This window comes from Anser anser (genome assembly GCF_964211835.1).
Source record: "Anser anser genome assembly, chromosome: Z".
Taxonomy (NCBI): domain Eukaryota; kingdom Metazoa; phylum Chordata; class Aves; order Anseriformes; family Anatidae; genus Anser; species Anser anser.
The window spans coordinates 75,921,559-75,946,730 of NC_139723.1; the positions used below are offsets into that span (position 1 = coordinate 75,921,559).

The 25,172-nt window shown below is 41.9% G+C and overlaps 1 protein-coding gene and 1 long non-coding RNA gene across 4 annotated transcripts in view; both read left to right on the forward strand.

Moving 5' to 3' along the window:
* ADAMTS12 (ADAM metallopeptidase with thrombospondin type 1 motif 12) overlaps positions 1 to 25,172 on the forward strand; it is a 171,716-nt gene that overhangs the window by 6,073 nt on the left and 140,471 nt on the right. The window lies entirely within an intron of this gene.
* LOC310890074 overlaps positions 10 to 25,172 on the forward strand; it is a 39,300-nt gene continuing 14,137 nt past the window's right edge. The window contains exons 1-2 of the long non-coding RNA XR_014577003.1: positions 10 to 13,074; positions 14,519 to 14,583. This is a non-coding gene — a long non-coding RNA (uncharacterized lncRNA). The remainder of the gene's footprint in view (positions 13,075 to 14,518; positions 14,584 to 25,172) is intronic.

Here is a 25,172-nt window from a genome sequence, read left to right on the forward strand (position 1 = left end):
TAAGTGACATTTACAGGGGTTCTCAGCTAATTTTGGTTTTATTAGAACTAAGCTAGAACATCGGTATATGAGTGTGTGTGCTAAGAAATGGAATGTGCCAATCTGATACTTTACTGACACAGTTCTCTAAAAGAAATGATTTATTATTATAGGTGTAATTTGGAATTTTGGAGGAGAGAATCAGTAGGTCAAAAGTTGGAGCTGAGGCTCTTTGGGGTTTACGTTTGACTAGTTCCATGTTTTTTTTTCTTTTTTTTTTTTTTCCCCTCTGATGCTCTGGGCTCTTCGTCTTATGGCTTGAAGCCATTCAAATGTATAATCATTGTTTTGATCCTGTTAGTAGTTGGAGTGCTTTTGCTGCGTGTCTGGGTGTGAGTTTCTGCTTTAATTTCTTCTAAAGGGAATGTAGCTCAGGTGCACTGAAACTGTTTTGCAAACCACTCCAGCAGGTGGTAGGTGGGGACAGCTGGAAGACGTGTTTCGGAACTGCTCTGCAACTTTAGAAATAAATGCCAGGGTAGATGCAACCTTAGCCAGAGCTTTAAATTCAATCCTGAATCACATGTAGGCAACCTTCATTCAAAGGAGTACTTTCAAGGCTGGAGCTTGAAGTCTTACATTTGTCAATAGCCTGTGGTTCAGACTGAGACAAGCAGGTGGAAGCGTTATTTTTGCTGTGCTTTGTTCTTTATCACTACTGTAGCTCAGGTTTCTAGTTGTAGAGGATAAGGCTGGACCCATCTTGTCAGGGAGGGAAGGAAGAGAGGCAAAATTGCCTGGACGTGAAGAAAGTAACGGTTTAGGGAGCTTTGTAAAATGGCACACAATCTGTGAGAGACAAAATGCAAGGGCTTGTGGAGTATGCAGGCAGAGGCGATGAAGTATGTGCAGCCTGTGTGTGCTTTAGTGCCTTAATCCATGTGTGACAAATAATAGCAGTTTAAAGTGCATAGAGCAGCACATCGACGCCTCTTGGCCAACTCATCTCAGTCTCCAACAGGCTAGGGAATGAGGGTTCACTCTTGAGCCTAATACTCAACGCCAAGGTATCTGTATAGTACATCTGTTCCCTGCCAACCTGTCTATATCCAAGTGAGTTCCTTGCTGTTGAGAAGCATGAAGCTTTCAGAAGCTTTGGGAACTTTGGGTTTCATAAATAGCCTTACATCATATGAAAAGTAACATGAAGACAGGTCTGATGGAGATGAGTTGGGAAACTCAGGAGTACCACACAAGTGCTGGCAACACTTTTGGCATACTGCCTGGAGAAGTAGACTTTTACTTGAGAGCAGAAGCTTTAGTTCCACAAGGATGAATATCAGGGATCTTCTCGGAAATTCTTCCACTGGGCACCAGTTTATGAAAACTTTCCTGAAAGACCTTATGTTCATAGAGTGTCTGTAAGAAAAAGGTGGTATAATGATACAAGTAGTTTCTTTGATTGATTTGTTGTGTGCTTTGCCAAAACAGCTTGGTTAGTTTTCATTAGGATGAGAACTTGAAAATGAGATGGTAGAGCTTCATTATGCCTTCTGATGTGTTTAGCCCACAACAACAAAAAATAATTTATCAAATTACATAATAAATATATGTTTCAAAGTGACCCTTTGATTTGACTTACAAACTTTTTGAGGTTTACTTTGATTTGGGGATTTTTGAACCAAAGTTTGCTGGAAGAAAAGCCTGGGGATTATTTCTTTTTGACAAAACACCTGTACCAGACAAATACGGTCTCATTTTTTTCAAAGATGAAACCTTGAGAATACCGAATCATTAATTCAGGTTGAAAGGGGCCTTGGGGGAAAATTATGATGACTTTGGAATGATGAATGAAGTATAAAAGTCACTGTTCTGAAGAGGTTGTAGTAGGAGTTGGGTCTGAATCTTAATAACTGCAACTGCCACAAGCTTGGAAAGGTGGCTTAACTTGCCTTTCCTCTGAAAGCTCTTCCAAAGTGCCAGTGTCAATATAAACATCTGTTAATTAATAGTTTTGCCAGTGTTGAGAAATACAATCTGATTTTCAGGATGAAAACCTGAGGTTTCCAAGCCTGTTTGTAGTTGTCTGCTGCTTCCTGAGCTAATGGGTAAATTATTTCCATCCTGGAGATCCCCGTTTTTTTGCTCTTTAGCACCATCCATTTTTCTGCTTCTGTTTTTTTCTTCTTCCTGGGGTGTATTGTGTTTCTCCATTGAAAATATTTTTTGTTTTGTTTTGTCTTAAAGATCATTCTGACATAAAACTGAAAGTATAGAAAACATAGAAATGGATTTATATTTCCCTTTTTGTTTTTAGCATCATAGAATATCCCGAGTTGGAAGGGACCCACTCGGCTCATCGAGTCCAACTCCTGGGCACCAAAAATCAGACCATGTTTCTGAGAGCGTTGTCCAAACACTTCTTGAACTCCAGCAGCTTGGTGCTGTGACCACTGCCCTGGGGACCTGTCCCAGTGCCCGAGCACCCTCTGGGTGCAGAACCTTTCCCTAACACCCAGCCTGACCCTCCCCTGTCCCAGCCCCATGCCGTTCCCTCGGGTCCTGTCGCTGTCCCCAGAGAGCAGAGCTCAGCGCCTGCCCCTCCGCTCCCCTCGTGAGGGAGCTGCAGGCCGCCATGAGGCCTCCCCTCAGCCTGCTCTGCTCTGGGCTGAACAAACCCAGGGACCTCAGCTTTCCCCCCTACATCTTCCCCTCTTGACCCTTCACCATTTTTGTAGCCCTCCTTTGGACACTCTCTAACAGTTTTATCTCTTTCTTATACTGTGGCACCCAAGGCCGCACACAGTAATGGAGACCGCACCAGCGCAGAGCAGAGCAGGACAATCCCTTCCCTTGGCCAGCTAGCAGCGCCGTGCCTGATACACCCCAGGGTGCGGTTGGCCCTCCTGGCTGCCAGGGCACATTGCTGGCTCGTGTTCAACTTGCTGTCAACCACAACCCCCAGATCCCTCTCTGCGGGGCTGCTCTCCAGCCTCTCGTCCCTTAATCTGTACATATAGCCAGGGTTGCCCCGTCACAGGTGCGGAATTTGGCACTTGCTATTAATTTTGGGTTAGATAGAGGAGGAAACCGTGAAGAGAAGGTCACTGCTGGAACACCAGAAATGGATCAAATGGTGGCACTTGGGAGAGCAGACGTGAAATCTCTTGTGTACAGGAGAGTTTCCAAGAGGAAGTGAGGGGAGGAAATGTTTTAGTTCTTGTCTCTCTCTGGAAATAATATTTGGACTTGTCTTGGCAGGCTGCATAGGGCACACTTCTAATAATGCTCCATGTTTCCACAGTGCCTTTCAAGCAAAAGATTATCATGAGCTTTTCCAAACAGTAATGCCTTGATACTCAATCGTGTATTAGTTCTGTGCTCCCTTGCTTAGCTGCTAAGGCTTGTGTGAGCCTGTCCCCTTAGTGGGGCTGGGAGGGGACAAATTTCAGAAGTTGAATGAAACGAATATTCTGAGTTTGTGCCCTGAGTAGAAGATTAGTAGCTCTTCCAGAGATAACTTTTCTCTAATAATCTGTATCCTCTTCATTAGAATAAGGCCCTCTTTTATTCATCATGAACACAGACGTTGTTTATAGCACTTTCAGATGGCAGAGCATCATTAAGGCTTTGTTTCCTTTACACTTGTTTATAGTGTCAACAGACAGTTGCTGTTGGACTTCTGGTAGTGTTTTTATCTTCAAAGACTATTTAAACATTAGCATGGAAATGGAAGAGCAGTGGAAGAACGTTAGTATGGAAATTAAGAATGATCTGTACACTTGTATCTGGTAAGCTCGTGGCCATACTGCGTGACGTCTCCATACAGGTCATGCTTTAGCTCTCTCCAGCTGGTCAGAAGCTTGCCCCTGTCCTGATGGACATCAGTGTTTACCAGAAGTGCTGCTGTTGTTTGCTGCCCAGGCAACAGCAACGCAGTACACAGTCATGAAGCACTGTTTGCTTATTTGTTCCTCCTCCCACCTTCCCCTTGCCTCCCCCAAATCAAGCCGCTGCAGAACACTGCTGGTTCTTGGCAGTGACAGGCAGGCAGGCCAGACCTGTTGGCTGCTCCATGTGCTATCAGTCTGTAGAAAACTGGGTCAAGTCTGCTGCCTGTGCCCAGGATTTTTTAAGATTTCCCCTGCCTCAGTTCTTCCTTCTGTGTCCCTGCAGTCAGAACAGCCGTCTGTGAACACTTGCTTGCTGGCTGTATGACAGCTTTTCTTTATACAGCAGCTGGTGGAAGATGCACCAAGTGGGACCTTTCCACACAGATCAGTGCCTGCCCTGGCACTTGTGGCAAGCTTCTCCTTGAAAAGAATGACGATGTTGAATTCTCCTCAAGTGTAACTGTTCTCCTTTTTGCATTATACAAGACGTAAGAATGAGGTCTAGTACTTATGGAGTGTCACCTGTCTTCTTAATCTGGTCCACTCAAGAATAGCTTCTGTTGCAGACTTCCTTCAATTTTGGGAAACTCAGCATGATCACTGTTCTCCTGCTACATCCCAATAAACTTTTCTGCTTTGTGTGAGATAGCTTTTCCGTGCTGAACCATGCATTATCTCATGGTCTGTCTCAGGCTGAAAAGTTCTGTGCAGGTACCATAACAGTACTTCATTAGTTATGTGCTCTGTGAGAGTAGTTTAATACTACTGTTCTAGACTTTCTTGGGGACATGGAAAGCATGCATCGTGTTGTCAGACTATGCAAAGCTAGTGCTTTCCTTAGACAGGGTTGGGGATAAAGGAATTTTTACTTTAAAACGGTTTTATGATATTTTGTTCTAAAGTAATAGAAGGATAAAACACATCAATAAGAGGTAATAGGGATTCTTGTCTCCTTCTACATCTTCCAGCTTGTGAGGTTGGTTTGTTATTAAAGATAGCCACTAGAGCCCTGCAAAACTCCTGTCCTGCATAACTTACTCCTCTAGCCCAGAACAATGGTCGTGTTTTCTATTGCCCTATGGCACACCTTACAATAAAATTGTTTCTGTTCAAATGCAAGTAGATTTTGATTATCACAAGTGGGTAAATACTTGAGAATGCAGAAGTACACTTAAGGAAGAGAGAAATGTAGCCTTTTTAAGTTGCCCTTATGACCATCTGAAATTGGATTCAGCACTGTGCCATGATGGGGAACTGTACAGCTCCAGAATGTGTCAGGACAAGCATTCAGGTTTAGTGGCTCTTACTTTAAGACGTGCTGATGACAGTGAATTGGAGTGTATTCCTGCTGTGCTACCTCAACAGGTGAACTCCATTCTTGGAACAAGTGTCTCCTTATTAATGTCAGTTATATCTCCACTGCATCCTCTTCTGGTTTGTCTAGCCAGTGATAATCGTCTGGAGCCAAAGTGTAGGAATGACCCGTCTGAAGAATGCCAGGCATGAAAGCAAGCTGCCTACCTTTTCCATGGGGATGGGAATTTCTCCATGGTTGGATATAATGGAACTGCCAAAGTCTAAATGTTGTGACTTGGCTCCTTCTGTCACTTCTAAAGAAGGAACAACCTGCTCATTAACTCTGTTGTGTACTTGCTGTACGTTTCTTCTCTCAGGCAGTAGTATGGAAAATGCTGTAAGTAGAAGAATAATACACTGAAAGTAAATCCAGTGTTCCCTGGGCATCTGTTCTATGTCATGCTTTATTTGCCATTTTTCTCCATATAATAATAAGTATTTGGATATTCTCTTTGCTTGACCTGTGTGTGTGATTTTATTTTCTCTGAAGACCAAGAAAAGATAGGGTCTGTGGGGGTGGTGCTTTTTTTTGTTGTTAAACAGATTAATCATTCAAACTTTGAATAGTATTTGCTGCAGTACTTTACTTTATCCATCCCTTTTCTTTGTGTTTGAAATCCAACTTTATCCATCTGCCAGCTCCCTTCCCCCAGTCTATTGTCAGCAAAAATACTCTAATTGACAGGTCAAATGAATCTCATCAGTGATCTCAGTACTTGAGAATCCGTCTGTGTCAGTGGCTCCTGGGCTTGGCCTTGTCACCTTTGACCAGTGTGAAGTTGCTAGCCCAGAAGCTGGGCTTGGCTGCAGTTTTTATAACGTTACATATCAGTGGAATTGTCATTAATTGGATACGTTAAAGTAGGGATTAGTTGGTAGTAACTACCCTGAATGATGTACTCAGAATTAGACTGCCTTGCTACTTCAAAATAACTATTTTTTGACAGTACAAAAGACAGACATTTCTTATAAGGTATTAAGAAATCTTATCCTCTTGTTTAATTCTGTGGTTACTTGCTAATTGCTTTGGAATATTGTTAGAAGGCAGAGCTACCCAGTCACATTTCCAGTTGCCATCAGTCTTTTTAATGAATTGTCTCTGTGCGCATTTTTGTGTTCTTCTCGCCCCTCAAAAATCTCCACTGGTGATTTCATGTGTGGTGTGTTTTTTAAATATAAAAATGCTTCAAAGCTTTTCATTCACTCAGAGAAAGCTGTGGGAGTGTGACTTCAGTCTAAGGGTTCAGAACCCAGAATTAAAAAATATACGTAACATGTATTTCAGCTTGATTGTGTAGTAGGGTTTGTAAGACAGTCTGTTCTTTCTATTAGTACCTTTGAATGTTGTTGGCCAAATTCTGCCCAATCTGAAAGAGAAATGGACATATCAAAGATACTAAGTTATTACCAGAGAAAGGTGGAATCTCCTAATCAGAGAAGTGATGAACATACACAGGTGCAACTATGACATGGTACTGGGTAGGATGCAGTGCTACTGCTGGCATTGAGGATTGCTGAAGGAAGAGATTCCAGAGAGATTGGAGAAAAAAACTGTAAGTGAGGAAATGGAGCATGTGGGAAGCAAATCTGGGAAGAAAACAGGTTTTGATTAGTTCAGCCATCTGTACAACTTTTTTTTTTTTTTTTCCTCTTTAATTCATTTTCATGATGCTGAAAGGAAGGGTCCAGCTCGGGGATTAACAGAATTGTTTTTCCTGGTTGCCATATTAACCGTGTGCTGTACCTGCTGCCCATCATAGAACATCCTTTGTATGTAATTATTAACGATGAGCGTAAGAGGGGAACAGCTCATGCTTTCCTACATACCCAGTGATGCATATAATGTGACAGTAATAGGGACAAATCTCGCCAATTGTATGCCTTTTTTTTCTATCTGTTTAAAAAAAAAAAAAAAAGAAAAAAGTACCAAGAAAAGCCTGTCTTGCTCCTGTTATGAGCAGACAAACAATGGCCGTAAGTTAAGTGGTAGACAGCGGTGGGTGTTGTAAACACCAGACTGAAATACCCTGTGCCTACTGCTCTCAGTTAGAGGATGGATGGGCTGCTGGTACTTCTACAGCAGCTCTGTGATCCTGGCTGCCAGCCACAGCTGCCAGCCAGCAGTTTGGAGATCAGGTCCTGTCTATTCAGTGTTCTCTGTCTGCCACAGAGGAGCAGCTGCAGGCTGTGAGCAGGGTCAGCATCAGGGGGCTATTACACATACACGTATATTAGACACATACACAAATATCTATATATGTACCTGTAGCATTGCAGAAGGGTTAAACTGTAGCTAAAGCTTATGGGCTAAGATGCATACTTGTGTGTTAGGAAGACTTCAGTGCTGTCATATGTGTTGGATATTATCAAGCCATGCTCAAATATGTTGCGTTTCTCTAGAAGCCGAGGCTTATCAAAGAACTTTCCCAAACCAGTTGCAAATTGAGATAAAATTCAAGTAGCTACTAATTTAGGCTGGGATACTTATGTGCTTTATGCACACACTGGCTCCAGGGTGTGCTCTGGAGAAAGACTGATCTGAAATTGCAAGCTTTAAAAATAACTAATTAACTGGTAGTAATAATGAACTGGTCTTGTTGGCTAAGCAGTGGCAGTGTTTAGACACATCCATTGTGTGTTCCAGGTAGCTCCGACAACAAGTCCCTAGTAAAACTGCTTAGGCTTATTGATGCCTGGAAATCCAAAAAAATAGATCTAAATCCATTGTATTTGTAACTTGTGCTAAGGCACAAAAGTGTTTTTTTTTTTCTTTTTCCCAAATATAAATATGTATGTATATATTTAAAACACTACTCAATTAGAACTCGAATGTCTGTTTGTTTTGATGCAATGTTAACTAGATTGGTTTCCTTGTCTAGAACCATCATGGAGCAAATCTGATTGAGACAATAAGAATGGAGGCTGTGGGTAGGGCAAACGTCTATTTTACCCAGTATCCTATGTCCAACGATGTCTGCAAATAAATATCTAAGGAAGAGTAAGAATAGGGTATTAGGACATCTCCCTCACGTTTTGGCTTCCATCAAACTTCTTGATATTAAATTTATTGGATATTTTCTTTACTGAATCTATTAACAGGTTCATATTTCACATACTTTCTTGGGCTCCCCAGAGTCACCTGGTGCTAGAGACATGGGTCTTTACTATGAATTTTAACACTTAAAAGAAGCTACATCTAACTCCATTTCGTTTTTAACCAGCTTTCTGTCAGCTTCTTTTTGATTTTTCCTGAAGTTACTGTCTTGGAGGAGACAATGAATGGTCAGTCATTGTTCATGGTGTTTGAGATGCTCTTGTTCAGTTGCATAGTATAGTCTATGCTACCTTTTTGTTTCCTAGTGTTTCAGAACACTTGATACTGCCATTTTTTCTTATATTTTTTTCTTTGACAGCCTTTAGGCTGTTCTATACAAGTTTCTTTTCTTTTTCCGCGAAGATACTAGCCCAGGTTCATGTTTCTCCAGAGCAGCAGACAGGTCAGAGCCCATTACTTAATGCACAAAGATTGGGGCTGTTTCTCTGCTGCTTTTTCTCCTTTGCTATGCCATGGTGTATCGCTTTTCATTAATCTGCAGTGAATTCTTACCTTTGTGCTCAGCCTTCTCAGTGAATTGTCGTAAATGAGCATTACCTCCCACACAGCCATATCTGCAACTACTTATTGTAATTGTAGGAATATTTGGAGACTTCATTGTGAGTTCTTGCTTGTCTTTGTATAGACTGTCTTTCTCAGCTCAACTTGTCTGAAGTTTTCTTATAAATTTCTTTCCAGTGGGCAGTTACCTACCACAGGAGGCAGTGAAATGAAAAGGAAAGGCAAGATATACCTATATTATATCCTGTGTAACAGTCTCTGATTTTTAATCCAAAATGTAAACATGAGGAAAGTTGCCATGAAGAAAAAAATTTGCCTTTGGTTCCTTTGCAACATCGTTACACAGCCATAGCTCTGGAGCTTGATGGAACTTAATGGTACAAGCAGATACTTTTCTTCATTTTTGTTAACTGTGGTTTATGCCTTCATTTTGTATTCCATTGTATTTTTCTCTGCGCTTGAGTTTATTAGATAGATGAATCAAGATCTAGTCAGGTACACTGTCTTTTTGATTAGATCAGATCAAGCAAACAGTGGATTACATATTAGGGGACAAAGCTTGTTTGCTTTTGGCAAAAACAATTGCTAAGTAATTTATTTTCCTTTTGCAGCAACTCCTTTGTTAGGAATTAACATGCTTCCGTGTTAGCAAGAGGAATATAAATAATTTGCATTACTGTAAGGACCCGCCAAGGGGATTTATGGAGCTGAAATAACATTGTAGGTAGTATTTAACCCTTACTGAACTCCATTACACTACAGTTCATGGGTGCCACTTCAGAAAAGTCTCTGCTAAAAACTAGACTATGAATAATTACTTCTAGTAATTTCAGATCAACTACATTTAATTTGTAGAGTTTTGTCACTGAGCAAAACATGGCTTTTTTCCCCCTTTTCCCTACATGCCCACATCATATCATTTCAACTGGAACTTTTGTTGGATTTAAAACTAAATTTTTATTTATGGGTTTGCCTCTTGGTATGTGGTTTTGAATACCTTCCTGAACGAAAGCTAACAAACAGGTTATGTTTTGGAATTATGAAAAATATTGGAAAAATGTTCTCCCAGTTTGTTCATTACATTATTTTAGTTGATCTCAATCTGCTTTTTTGGGGGGTGAGTTGGGGAGGGTGGTAGGGGTAGGAAGTGGTAGAAAAAATCCTCAGCTTTAAAGGACCCAGCATTCCAAAATATGACAACATATTCCAAACAATTGTTCCCATCTCCAAAACTTTGTTAATTAGTCTGTGATGGAATGCCTGGTAATTTTGGATGGATGTGGGAGCAGCCAAATCAGTGGAATTTTCTTTTGAACTGTATTTTCATCAATATGTAAGGACAGAAATGATATTGTAGGGGACTCGTGCAAATATTTCTCTTTTATGTTTTGAGTGTGTTGCATAGTTGATTATGACTTGTACAGTGGTGGCAATCAAATAATTACAAATCATTTTTGCATTCTTCAGTGGATCAAATTTCTGTTTGTAAAGATTGGCAGAAGAATGTTCTGATCTGTGAATTTTATAGCCAGGAACAAATCTTATATTGAAAACAAACAGACCTGGCATGTAGTTCTCCAGATTTATGTTACTTAGGTTCTTCAAATGAAAGAAAACTGAGGGAAGAAAAACGTGTCTGCAGTTTCCTTCAGAACTGTTACTTGCTGGTAATGATGTGTTTGCCAGAATGTAAGCCAGAAGTCATCAATCTTAGGTTGTGGTTGCCCCCAGACACTCTAGTAACCTGTGTTGAGAGGCAGCATTTTCATTCTGCTGCCAGTATGCCCGGTACTTGGAGGGGCTGTGTCTTCGGATATTAATAACATTTGCATCTGGGGAAGTTGCAAACTTGGGCACATTAAAATTCATTTTGTTGCTGTTGACTCTGCAGTAATCTCAGTACTGTGACTGCTCTGACCCCTCACAATTCTGCGTACGTGCAGGTAGTTAAATGAAGAAGGAGCTTCAGTAAGAGTATGTGGTGCGTATAAACTGCAACCCTCCTTCACTGCTTCTTTGTGTATCATTTCATGGCATGGAATCCTTTCTGCTCAGGGCTCTAAGATTTGGAGCAATACATAAGACATATTGGGCTGTAAGATTTCGAATAATAATAGTAAGTTGGGGGCTGGAAAAGGCAGGTGAGGAATTCATATGAAGTCCAGAGAGTTGATCAAGCACCTGCAGACATCACACGCCTGGTTCTTGAAGTGCAATCATGTATGAGAAGGCTGCATTTTTTTCATAAAGTGGATTTCTTTATATGCCTTTTCTGTAGCACAGTTGCCATAAAAAGAAGCACTTCCAACAGTGCAGTATGCTGGCAGGTGGCTGACAAACTATCTGGGCTGTGGTATAATGTGAAACAGTATATAGAGTGAAACCAATGGACCCCAATACCCCCCTCTGTCTTACAGAGGGCATGGGGGGTTTAAAAAAGTATTCGGAGATCTGTGGTCCATTTCCAGTGTGCTCTTTCCATAGGTTTCCAGTGTGCTCTTCCTTTAGGAAAGAGAAAATTTAATGTCTTGGAAGAAAAGACTTCCAAACTTGACTCAAGAATAATCAGAGTGAATCCTGCCTACAGATGCCTGGAGTAGATAACTTACGTGCGGTGCCTGTTTACCTTCACAATTGAAGTTGCAGTGGCTTCACTTCTTAGTCAGTGGCTGTGCACTCGAATGTCTTATGCAGAGCAGGGAAACATGAATGAAATAGAACTGCTGTTTGTAGCATCACTGATGTGTGTTGTTTTCTTTTCCCCCCTCGCCTGCTGCGCAGAATGGCATAGTATACCAGCTGCCTGAGTAAAGTTACCCATGTGATTGCTGTATTTCCTGTGCACTTCTGCCAGTTCAGCTATTATTATGATAGCTGTCAATGACTGCTTCTTTCATCTGTGGCCCTATTCTGACAAGGAAGATTATTTATGCCCTTAAGTGTTAGTACAAACAGGTACTAAATATGTAATAATTGCCCTTCCCAGTCTTTCTGCTGTGTTAAGCTGTGCAAAACACCTAGAAAGGGGAAACTGTACTTGTCTTACTGATACATTGCATTTCATGATAAATAAATTAAAAAAAAAATGTTATGTTTCTCAATCCATAACCTTATTTTTTTTACAGTGAACTGTCGAGGTTCATTCTTCTAGGGTAAAAAAAAAAATTTAGTCCTGTGCTGGTGCTGTGCTGAAGATAATAAGGTACTGGAACTAAGGCTGGGATTCTTAAGATCTGTTAGAATTGCATACAATGATTTGTAGCTATAAACTTGTGCTGGAGCTTACAGCTCTGATTTCTACTCCTCTATATGTAGTGCAGGTCTGCTGTGGGTCTGTTTAACTTACAAAAGAGAAACTGCTTAAAAATGATGAAGACTTGAAAGAAAACAGCTAGAGGGTTAAGATACTTAAGTGGTATGGAGCTTGATTGATATTATTATTTTGGAAGCTCAAGACAAGTGAGAGTTATGTTTTTTTATTTTTATTTTTGAGGGTTTTAAAGCACAAAAAAGCTGGTGGGAATAAACAGCAGAGTAAGAAGAAAAAGTAAGCAAAAGGAAAACCAAAAGTTTGTTCTTGCAAATACAGTGATTATGTTCAGGTGGGGGACAAGGAGAATGAAAATTAACATACAAGCTGGCCAGATGACTGAAAAAAAGGGTTCTAAACAAAAAAATGTTTTGAAGAAAAGTTTTTTGAGAGTGCACAGAGTGAGAGCTTTTTCAAACATTTCAGAATCAGGAAGCCTTTCTGAGATTTTTTTAGTGTGTGTGACTGAGAATCAAATAAATGGTTGGAGGAGATAAGGCTGTGGCAGAGAAGTGACATTATTTAATGAAAAATAATATATCACTAGGATGAGATGGTGTTTAACCAGTGGTTAAAAGGAATTAATATAACATGGCTGAATTACTAACTGAGACATAATCTGTCATTTAAATTGACCTTAGAAGGTGGGTAAACATGGAATAATTTGGATGGCAATATAGTAAATGAATCAAATGAGCTACTGATGGAGAAAAGCTCCAACAAAATTCAATTCCAATGTGATAAGAGTGAGGCCTTTGACTCACAAAGCCCTTATAAACAGAAGATTGCCAGACTATCTGGAGGTCGAGAATATGTCATTTCATCCTTGTACTGTTCTTACAGCCTTTCTTTAAGAACCTCCTTGACTGAAGGGATCTTTGTAATCCGGTCTGGCCATTCTTGCCTTCGTGTGGCATGCGGTATGTAATTGTTTTCACCAACCCAGAGTATTGTTGCAGCATATCTTGTTAATGTAGGTGCCCTCCTCTTGAAAGTTGCTTTGTGCCTGGTATAGAAGACAGCGCTTGGCTGCCATTGCTGCCGTGAGATTTGAGGATTTCTTTTGTAAACAAGGTCTTTCTGGCTCTCCCGTCCATGTGAAATCTGGATGCCCTTTGTTGCTCTCTGTCCTCAAAGGGCCTCATTAGATCTTAATCTGCATTTAGCAGTCTTGGCCATGTCTATGATGACAGCAAAACATTTGAACTGCATTGTCTACATGTCGTCTTTTTCCTAATAACTCACAACCACAGGGAGAAACTGTGTTTCGTCTCCTAACAGACTTTTATCTTGTGTCAGTTTAGAGTTGCTCAGTACTTGCTGACAGCTTTTGATATAATCTAGTTAAATTACAGTTTGTTAGCAGATTCTTGTCAAAACATGACAGGTAATTTAACCTTTCTTGCATCAAAATGCACAGAGGAAACTACTGCTATTTCTTCAAAGTAGGATCCCAATCCCAACGGCCAGAAAGAAGAGAGAAATTAAAGTAGTACAGGTTTCTCCTTACACAGAGAAATGCATGTTTCTTCTTTTATTGCTAGCTAAGCCATGGGGACAACATGCCTCTTGTTTATCCAATTAAGTGTTCCCTATGAATTGAGGAAATGGATTTCACTTAGCTTTGGAGAAGAGTTCAAAAGTCTGAGAGTATTAGCAATTCAGGAGAAAGATGCAAAGGGGAGTTATAAATCTTAAACGTCCATTACTGCTCCCAGGGGAGGCAATCTAAATCTAAGGAGGGAATGAAACTGGAGAGCGTAAATTAGCTATGACTAACTGCAAAGCCTCTGCTTGCAATAATTATTTCTGTCTTCTAGGAAAAGGGGTAAGAGAGTCAATACTCTCTCAGAGACTAGGCATGTAATGCCGGTTTATCAGCTACACTGATTTACCCAGGTGAGGTTTCAGGCCATCAAATTCGTGCCATAGCAGTGCTCTGAACTGCTTTGCAGGTCATTAGAAAGGAAAATGATCTCTAACCCAGTAGTAGTGTTATCTTTTGGGCTATTTTCTTGTAATGAGGACATATCTTCTTCAGACAAGATGGCAGAGCAGGCTTTGGCATAGTCCTTTCACGTCATGCCTGTGAATGTTGCTGTATATGGTGCTTGCTCCAGTTAAATTGATTATTATAACACTTCTCAAGAAATTGTTCTGTAAAGAGCTTGAATGGCAATTAAACATTTTAAAATGTAAGCAAAACAACTTGTCTATATCCAATATATTGGTGGAGACCAAAGTTAGCCAAACTGAGTTGTGTTTTTCATTCTTGGACAAGTGTTTTCCCATTGTTAAGAGTTTCTGTTCTTTGATCTATGAAGTCCCAACTAACATTTTCATGGCAAGTTATTCTTTATCCAGACACTACGGTATGAAGACCCGAGATGCAGAACAGAGGGGCAATGACATACAATACCTGTAAATGGGTAAGTCTTGGATGAGTTAAAAGTTCAAATCAGAAAAACAGGAAGCATAATAGTTCACTCTCAAAGAGGATGAATTTCTGTGAAGTGTAGCAGTTTATGGACTGTCAGAATTGGCATTTCTGACTCTCGGCCCTCATGCAGGCTGTTCTTGTGACTGAGCAAGTCACTTGGGTCCCATTTCTGTCTAAGTCAGAAGATCAAATTGATCTGACTTTAAAAACAAAATCCAAACAAACAAATAACAAAAACAAAAACCACCAAAAAAAGTGTGGTTACGGCCTTTCTTCTATTTCTTTTTAACCTGATTAAATACCTGAACAGACCTTGTCATTTAACCTGACCGTGGCAGTATAATGAGCCATGTATCCGTGTTGGATTTGTGTCTGTATTGAATTTGGGAATTCAGTAGTATTTCTCACTGTCATTTTTCCACTGTAGAATTAAATCGTGGCCCTAACTTACATACTGGCATGGTACTTGAACAGTTTGTGAAGCACAGCTGTGCCAGGAAGCAATTGCTGCTGACTGAGAGAAATAATGTTAGGCATTTGGGAGCTGTTTGTCAGCCTTTCTGACCACCTAGTTGTGTCCATTTATGCCCGCTAATGATACGTATGTGGCAAGATGTCTGTACAAATCAGTGTTTCTCATTTACCATCCAGTATTTGGCACAGATCGATAGAATAGAATACTTCAGTTGGAAGGGACCTACAGAGATCACTGAGTCCAACTGTCTGACCTATTCAGGGCTAACCAAAAGTTAAAGCACATTATCATCCAAATGCCTCTTGAGCTCTGACAGACGTGGGGCATCAGCCACCTCTCTGGGAAGCTTCTTCCAGTGGTTGGCCACCCTCACGGTAAAGAAATTGCTCCTAATGTCCACTCTGAACCTCCCCTGGTGCAGCTTTGTGCCATTCCCACACACCCTGTGATCAGTTCCCAGGGAGCAGAGACCGGCACCTCCCTCTCCTCTTCCCCTGCTCAGGAAGATTCAGACAGCTGAGCCTCCTTTTCTCCAAAGTAGACAACCCAAGTGACCTCAGCGTCCCCTCACAGGACACGCCTTCCGGCCCTTTTACCAGCTTTCTTGCCCTCCACTTTCAAGGACATTAACACCCTTTTTATATTGTGGAGCCCAGACCTGCACCTGATATTCAAGGTGAGACCACACCAGTGCTAAGTATGGTGGGAGGATCACCTCTTTTGGCTGGCTGGCCATGCTGTATTTAATGCACCCCAAAATGAAGTTTGCCCTCTTGGCTGCCAGGGCACACTGCTGGCTCACGTTGAGCCTGCTGTGGACCAGCACCCCTAGATTGTCTCTGGCAATGCTCTGTCTCCAGTGCAGCACCCAGCATTTTCCTTGGCTGAACATGCCGTTGATGATCGCCCAGTGCTCCAAGGTATCTAGATCCCTCTGCAAGGCCTCTCATCCCTGCAAACAGTCAACAGCACCCCCCAGATTAGCTTTGTTGCCAAAGTTGCTGAGGATTCATTCCATTCCTGCATCAATCGCTGATAAAATTGTGGAACAGGACTGGCCCTGGAACTGAGCCCTGTGGAGCACTGCTAGTGTCCAGCCACCAGCCAGACATAGCCCATTCCCTGCAACCCTTTGAGCTCTGCTGTTGAGCCAGTTCATCACCCAGCACAGCATGAGCCTGTTCTTCTCACAGCTGGACAGTCTGTCCAGAAGTATGCTGTAATTATAGTTTAATGGTAGCTCTGTATTTCAGTGCACTATCTTACTTGGGGTTACTGGCTGTAAGTGCAGGTCATTGTTACCTGGCTTTCTACAATTTGATGTCAAGCTATGAGCCATGCCCAGTTCTGCTTAGGCTCTGCAATGCTTCCTATCCATTGATTAGAAAGGGAGCTGTGCCTGGCTGACTCAGGAGAGCAGTGAGCTAAGTGTAGTATCTGTCTCACTGCAGGATAGTTGACCATTTTGTCTAGCTTGGCAGCAGTAAAGAGGAATCTGAGTGCAACCCTCACAAACAAGGGGGCAGTCATTGGTGATTGCAGAGGTTTTCAGAGTGTGGCAGTGTGTGTAACAGACTGCAGCATAAACCAGGTATCAGAAACCTGCTGTTGTGCTAAAAACCTGTTTGCAGGGCTAGTGGCAGTGTGGTGGGACAGATGTGCCACAGGTCCCGGGCAAGGCTGTAACTTCCATTCCGGAGTACTGGAAGAAGAAGCCAATAGAACAGTAAATACTGAAGGAAAGATTTTTTCTAGGGAACTATGTGGCTTCATATGTCTGGAGAATAACAATTGAGGGGAAGTTACTGGGTGAAATGAGACTGTTCACATAGTCCCTTCAGTCTCTCCTCTGAGGCTGCTTTTATTTAAATTATTTGTTAATACTTACAGGACAAAAATAAGAACTGTGTGATGACCTTTGCACAAGACCCAAAGCTGGAAGGTATCATTAGTGGAGAAATGGGCTGCTAAAATAGATGATGCTAGAATTGAATTTGCAGGGTGAAAAACTGAAGTATCATAGCCTAGAGTGTTAATTCATACACCCGGCAAGTAATAGGAATTTCTGCTTTTAAAAGTTCACTGCTTGGAGGTATAAGACAAGATTTAAATATAGTAGCTGATGCTAACATAGCTTATTACTTGCAGGAGGTTACCTTGAGAAAAGTCATAAATGATCGTGAGTGATCAGAGATTAGCCATATTTTCCCTCTGTTTTTCTAAAGGGTAATTTAGAACAGAGCAGGCATTTCTCATCACTATTTGAAAAAGGGCAAAGGAAGCAGTAGTGGTACGTATCGCGTCCTATTTTACTGTTATCTAGGTGTCTGCCTTTGGCAGTTGTTGGAAACTGAGGGGTGAGGGATGGTGGTCTGAGCCAGTCCCGCTATTCTTATGTGAGATTCAGCTTTTGCGATGGAGAACTGGCAGCTGGATCTGCTGATTCAGGGTTTTCTTTCAAGTCCTGTTTCTAGCTGCATGAGTAGTGGCTTGGGTGCTCAGGGCAGAGAGGTTTGTGAGGATTCACAGACTCTTCCTGGAACAAGCAGGCTGACATTCCTGGGAAGACCTGGAAAACTGACAAGAAGTAAACAAGCTTTGAAGTTGGAGCCCATGCGATTAGTTAACTGTGGAAGATGATTTAGGCATCCTTGAAGCTATGACGCTGGGATTTCAAGCAGTTGAGACATTTCCTTTTAGCACTACTCTGAAATCTGATCGATAAGCATCTTATCTCCTTCACAAGTCGCCTTCATTCACCTCAACTTTTATCTTTCTTTTAAGGACATGGAGGCTAAAGTGAATGTGATTCTCCAGGGCACAGTGTGCCTGCCTTCGGTATGAGTGCAGATAGTGGAGCTTAGATAAATGAATAAGACGAACACCTTTCCGAAATACAATCCCCAAATACCCTAAAGACTTCTGAACCAAGAGAAATACCTCACATCAGCTAAATCAACACACTTACGGATAATGCAGGGAGACAGAAGGGAGAAGAGGAAAGGGAGAGAGCTTTAAGGAAAGGAAAAAAAAAAAAAGGAGGGGGGGAGAAGAAAGAGGAGAGGGTATTGTTTGTGTAACTGATTACAGAGAAGAGATCTTGGCAGCCGTAAAGTTCAGTTGTCTGGGATCTGTTAAACACACTGCACTGCTTCAGTTTCTGTGTATATGTTGAAAGGAGAGTGAGCCCAGCAATATTCTTGCAGGATTTGTGTCAGGGAGCACTTACCAGCAGTATGCATCAGGAGAATCCACTTGCGAATGGCTTTATTTGGGAACACAGATATTTAGGAAGACTACAGCAGAACCGTAGAAACTGCTTAACAGCTTTTAAAAGAACAGCAAACTAACCAAAAGGTGGCCTGCCCTTAGCAGTGCTGTAGCATAATTCTCTGGTCCTTTCAATCACAGGCAGCGGGGTGTGGATGCCACAGCATTGCTGTTGTGGAGTCTGGCACAGCATTAACCTCTCTCCTGCTGGTTGTGGCAGAGAAAATGTTGTTTTAGGCAAAAAAAAACCAACATATTTGCAGCTTGCTTTGTTCAGTCTGTCCTGTCTGCCTTTCCATCTGGATGACTTCTGTTCCCTAGTATTAAATGTAGTTTTTCTACTGATCACTAATGGTAGATGGCAAGGGAAAGGGAAGTAGATCCTGAAAACAGGGTTTGCATGAGGAGTTTCTCTGTCAGATCACTCTGGGCCTAATCAAATATCCTGTCCTCATCAGACTTCCGCCCAGCCTCTCTCCTTCAGGAGACCCAAGGACAGGATATTGGAGTATCCAGCCCACAAAAGCAGGAGAGAGCATCTCAGTACTTTGGTGTGTGAAGGGTGCAGCGCCCACAACAGAGTGCGCGTTGGCATTTGATGCAGTAAAAGCGAGGAGGCAAGCATGAGCTCCAGAAAGGGCTGCGGAACATTTTTATAACCTTTTTCATTGTCGTGTTCTGAAGTGAACCTGCCATACAATCCACTGATGCAAATAAATTTCATACCTGTCCGCTGTAGAGAGCGAGCTCTGGGGAGCAGTGATCATGAGGTGTGCTCTGCCCTGTGTGGCCAATGCCAGTGTATGAGCATTGGTGTTCTGGGGATGCTGAAAGGAGCGTGCTTCAGAATGGAGAATGAGAAAGAAAAATGAGTTTTTTCCCCTCTTCTTGTGTTCACATCTTGACCAGTTTTCATTCAAAAGAACAGTGTCTGAGCTGAGTGGTGAGGGTTTGTGGATCAGTCAAGCAGGATGAACTAAAGAACTCGAGTCCATGGTAGTTTTACTTACAAATACCAAGCAAGAAAAAGGTCCTCCTAAACTTTTCCCTTTGCTTTGATCGTGCTGTATATATGCAGTGTTCTGTATCCATTAGCCATGCCTCAGAGTGTTTGATGTCTGAAGCACATTAAGATCTCTGTCTCCACATAACGTTGCCACAAGCATCCTTTTGTCCTATCATGGATGGCATCCTGTAGCTTTGCGAGTGCAATCCTCTAGTGCAGTACAGGCTTCTTTAGATATGACTGTCAGCTGCCATACGCTGCTCTGTCTGGTACAGCTCATCCCCTGTCTCTTCATTGCTTGCTCTTCTGTTACTCACTCTGACCACTGCTTGCAGCTGGGGCTGCCTGCTTGTGTGGCTTCTCCAGTCCAAAACCAAGGAGGGTGGTGGGTTTGGAGGCAGGCTGTGCGTCCCTTTCCTTCCCCACAGGTAGTAGCATCCTTATTTCTCTTCAGTAAGGTGCTACGGTGGAAGAGAGCCTTCCTGTGGTGTCAGAAGTGTTTGGTTGCAGGAGAAGGCTGATTGAGAGCTGACGTCTCAAACATTGCAGGACTGAAAGGATGGTGGGGGAAGAGTTGCTCTAAATGCAGTGTCTGACTTTTGTAAGTAGATGGGCTCTAATTACAGCCTATCACCTTTTGTTGATATTTCCCAGGGACATATCCTCGCTTGTCTGCAAGAGCAGAGTAACTTGGAGTGACCCTAGGTGCTGCCAGAATTCTCTGAATCTCACTAACTCTTTGTCCAAAAGGCTTAATAGCACTACAGCTTTTAGTACTCTCATGTGTCCTTTTGGTGTTGGTTTCATGAAGGGTTCAGATTATTTGCTTTCTGTTCCTGAAACGAGATTTCTCTTAAACTATTTTGTTATGTGGTCGCAGTGCATTGGAGTTGCTGATAGATAAGCCTGGGCATCCTGTACTTGTATGCTGAATTCTGTAATGTATGAGTCAGATTAACTGTTTAGAGAATTACTTTTTGAAGTTTGCCAGGGCTGTAAAGACTTTCTGCGTCACCTTTCACTTTAAGAAGTTACTGGGAAAGTATGTCTGGCAGTAAACTATTTACTTTCTGGCTGGGATTCTTTTCTGTATTGCTTGCGCTTCTTTTAGTTAGAGAGCAGACGCTCCACTTACTCTGTAGTCTCTGTTTTTTTCTCTTTGAAAGTCTAATTTGTGCTCAAAGGACTATAGTAAGAAGAGAGAGAGAGGTGAAGTTGATGTTGATGACAAGAAATTCTAGTTGTTTTCCTGTACGTAAGTGTTGGGCAACATCAGAGAAAATATCCTTGTAGTGCTTCCAGATCTGTCTTGCGCAGAAGGCTGAGACAAAGACCATCTTTGGTTTCTTGTATTGCTGTATCACTGAAGAATGATATGTGCTCCCTCCGTTTTCTGCAGCAGCATAAACTTGTTGTCTGACTTGCACCACAGTTCTTCATGTTCTATTACGTGTCATGAGGACAAAGGTTTACCCAGAAGGGTAGTTTCATGCAGTGGTTACAGAAAGAAAAGAGAGAGTAATCCCAGATGATTTACTCCCCGATGATTTACTCAGTTGTTTCTCACTCATTAACTGTCCCAGATCCCCTTCCCCTCCAATCTGCAAAATGCTCCCACAAGATGCTGGGGTCAGGGCTGGGAATGCAGCTGTGGTAGTTACAGCAGGGTGAGCAGGTATAGCAGGTGCCCACAATTGTTGGGGGCCTTGCTGCTTTTTCTTGTCTATCCCTATGGTCAGAAGCCAGTCTTCAGTCTCATGCAGGTTTTCTGGCTCCCAAAACAGCCCAGCTTGCTCCTCTGCCCAGTCAGCCCAGTTGTTGCTTGCCTGGTCCAGAGGTGTCGACCCCTCTGTTCTCAGCATCTTCCAGGAAATGTGTTCCCCTTCTGGTGTCCCCTATCTTGTTAGCTGCTGCCCCAGGATGATCAGGCATGTTGTGAAGCTTGTTTAAAATGGGAAGTTGTGAAATACAAATTAGAGGTAGTGTATAAACGCACAGTGTTTGGTTTTGCACATGAATTACTCTGTACAAGGGCTATTTAAACAGTGGTGCAGCAGCAGCTTGGCATAGTGTCTCCAGGGGGATTTGAAGTATGAGGAGAGCAGAGATTTTTGCCGTAAGAAAAACACCATTTTCTGAGCCATAAAAGCTCATAAGAATATTTGCAAAAGGCAGTCACAGCTAAGGGATGAATTCTGCTCTTGCTCATAATGGGAAGTCTCCGACTGATTGAACTGGTTGGGAGTTCTTAGAGGGAGAGCTCGTTTTCTTTGTTTCTAGTACAGTACTAGATTGCTGAAGCTGAAACATTTCTTGGCATGGTTGGACCGTGGGCAGACTTCTAGAGAACCTACAATTCTCACTTACTGGCCAGCTTTCCTCACACTCCACAACCAGTCAGATCCACCAGGTCTCATGGGGACTGGTTGCTGTTTGGAGGATGGAAGCAAGGGTGGCACAACCTGGCTTCAGCCATTGAACTGTTGTTTCCTGCATTCTCCACTGCTACCTTGCCCTTTCACAGCAGGAGTTCTTAGCAGGCTAAACTCAAACGAGGAAGTCTGAAGTGAAAGACTGATTTTTGATCTGTCTTAGGTGCTTGTGTAGTCTCCTTAACTGGAACAGTTGAATCTCGCAGTGTTTATCTTCATTGCAACACTTCCATACCTCACTGAATTGTTAACTCTGATTTGCAAACAGAGAATGGAGGCATAGATGTTCTCAGTGGTTTGTCAAAGTTCATACAAGAAGCCTGTGATTGTGCAGGTGCAAGGAATTAAACTCTGCTGTCTTGTTACAAGCTTCACTTTTCTCTTCTTCTGAATCAGCAGAAGCATCATTTGATGGGTACCTGACAAAAATGTGTATGTGGAGTAAGAATACTGTGTTCTCTGTGCAGTGTAGAACTTGTAATACCTGCTTTGAAGAATGATGGTGGTTGCTGAATGAATTTGTAGTAAATAATAATATCAAGTATCTTGTTTTGGAGTTTACATTTAATTTGTCTGACAGGGTCGATGCTTGTGTTACCAGTGTTCTTGGTGAGTTTTTGCAGCTGGGCCATCTCCTTCTATCCAGAAGGCTGTGATTAGAGGCTTAGTTTTGACAGCAAGTTGAGACAGAGGAAAACTACCTTTCAAGACTAGGGTTGTTCTTTTTATTTTTGATTTATTTTTTGTTTCCTAATTCCTCTTTTGAAGCATGGTGACTTGATAGGAATGATTCATTTCAGAAACTGGCCATATGGGAGTAATCTCTGGAAAAAGTTGGATGTAATCATCATCTAAAAGGGCTAATGGCAGTAACAAACACCTTAGCCTTTAGACTAAGGGTTTAGTAGAGAGAAAGATTTGAGCTTGGTTGTGTTAGTGGTAGTTATGTGGCACTTGTGCCATTTTGTAAGTGAAGTGTGATGTTTTGCTGTAATGAGACATTTCTCGCGAGATGTTCTTCTGCGCTGTGGGCATGCCTCTGTCAGGAGCGTTGGGTAATGTTTGGGTGCTTGTCACAGTGACAGATGCAGTGACTGCAGACTTCCACCCATGTGCCTGGTATGCTTTGACCTGTAGTAAAGAAGTTCCCGCAGATCTCAGGAAGTTTTTGAATCTGTTCCTTTCCACTGTCCTCTTCCCTGCATTGTCTTGTTCTGATAAAAAGGAAACTGGAAAAAGTTGGTGTTTCTCTTCTAGCTATGCAGTGGGTAGTTAGAGAGAACCTTTCCGTCCCCTCTGCCTCACTGCTTTTGTACGTGTTTTCCTGTTGCCCTGTTGGAGTCTTGTATTTTTGCATAATAAAGCTTACTTCAGCACTTTATTGAGAACATTGCTATAAAAAATGCAGGAAAATGCCCAGTGTGACAGGGCCAAGTGACCTTTTGTGGAGAAATTTAGTTTAAGGGTGGAGACTAGTGTAAGGACTTCAGTCTTACCAAGAAAGCATTGAAAAGATGGGAAAAATCCTGAAAAATACTATTGATCTTTGCTTCACAGGTGGAAGAAAAAAATAAATGGGAGAATGGTCTTGTAAGCTGGAAGGGTAAGGATTAGTGATATTGTAGTGGTCTGTGAAAGTCCTCTTCTGGAATGTTCTCCTATAACACTCTACTGTATCCCATCCAAAAATTGTTAACAAGTCTTTGTTTTGTAGGTTGCCTTTTAAAGCTGAAGTCAGGAGTTAGCTGAAGAGGTAATGGTTACACAAATCTGAGCATTACTGTTTTTGAAGGTGAAAATGTGATTGAATAAGATGCTTCTACATTTTATTGAAAAAGCTGATGGTGAAGAGAAGTGGGACCCAGGGTGATAAGGGAAATTCAGGTAAAAAGAAAGCAAAACAAGTAAAAGTCCAACCCCCCCCCCCCCCAAAAAAAAAAACAAAAAACAAAAAACAAAAAAAGCAAAACAGGCACACAAAAAACACAATAAAATCCAGTAGAAGAAAAGGAATAAAATGATAAGAGAAAGATACAGCCAAGAAAACAGTAAACACCAGATTGTGATATTGTGTTCAAAAAAGCATTAGATCCTTGGCTGTATGTTGACACAGATTTCCTTGTATATGAGACAAGAACATAGTGCTTCTAAATTTTCCCATTTTTGTACCAGTATTAGACAACACAGCTGTTACGAGTAATCTGTGGTATAAAAATCAGTATTTCTTATACGTGACATCCCAGGCATGTTAAGGGCAGGGTCTGCAACCTGACCAAGTGTTTCACTGTGGAGTGTAACTTAAGCATTTTCCACCCAGCTCGGGTATGTGGTCTTGTTGAGAACTGTGTTGCAGCAGTTGTAGTGTTGGTATCTACCTGGCACTCTTAAATGTCGTTCAGTACCATTTGAAAGTGGTGTTGATGCTTAGATTTGAAGCAAGTTACTTGCCCATGTAACTGCTGATGATAAATGTAAGGGTACTGAAAAGTGTCAGGACCCCATGGGAGAAATCAGGAAGCATGTTTGATAAGCTCTGCGAGGAACTAGAAGAGACAGGAAGGAGAAGCTGGAGACACTTGGGAGTAGTATCCTAAAGCTAGGAGGAGGGAGGGGGATGCAGATTACAAGCAAAGGTGGTACGTGCAACCACTGGAAGTCTGCTTGCTGCAATCCAGACTGTTTCATGTTGTGGTTCATGAGGCATAAGCAGCTGTGGAAATTGGATGTCTGACATGAGGATTCAGGACCAGTGCACTCTCCCTCCTTTGTAATCAGAGCAGACATTTTGCTGCGTTAATTACTGCTTCCTACCCATGACAAGGAGTTCACATCCACAATGGTTTGGGGTGGGGGGGGGTTGTTTTTTAACCTGGTACATATCTTCTAGTTTAAGGTGGAAAACACTGTCTTCTTGCATACAGAAAACTCTAGCAGGCCACAGCTGATATTTATTGAAATAAGCCCATAAGAAAGACAGCAGGCAGTTGGAAAGAATCCCTTGGGTACCTAATCAAAGCTAATTTTCAAGCAGTTTGTTTAATGTGTAGACTGTTCCTGCAAGCATGGTAATGCTTCTGAGCTTACTGGGAAGAATAGCAAGGTCACGTCCTTAGGACTGTGCTGACAAGCCTGATTTGAAGCTCACAGGATCTTCCCCTTCGTTGCAACATGTGCCTTCATCTTACTTTGTCCCCTATACTCTGTTCTAAAGTACTCTGTTTGTGTCACTTCAGAAACACTTATCAGTGAATACTAATTGAAGGGGTGATGCTGGGGACAGGTTTAAATATTTTGGGTCATCGATTTCCCAGAGCTGATGTGTGTCTTTGCGAAGGCACAGTGTAGCTCTGAGATTCTTAATCTACTTGAAAGAAGATTGATGTTGCATTGGGTTT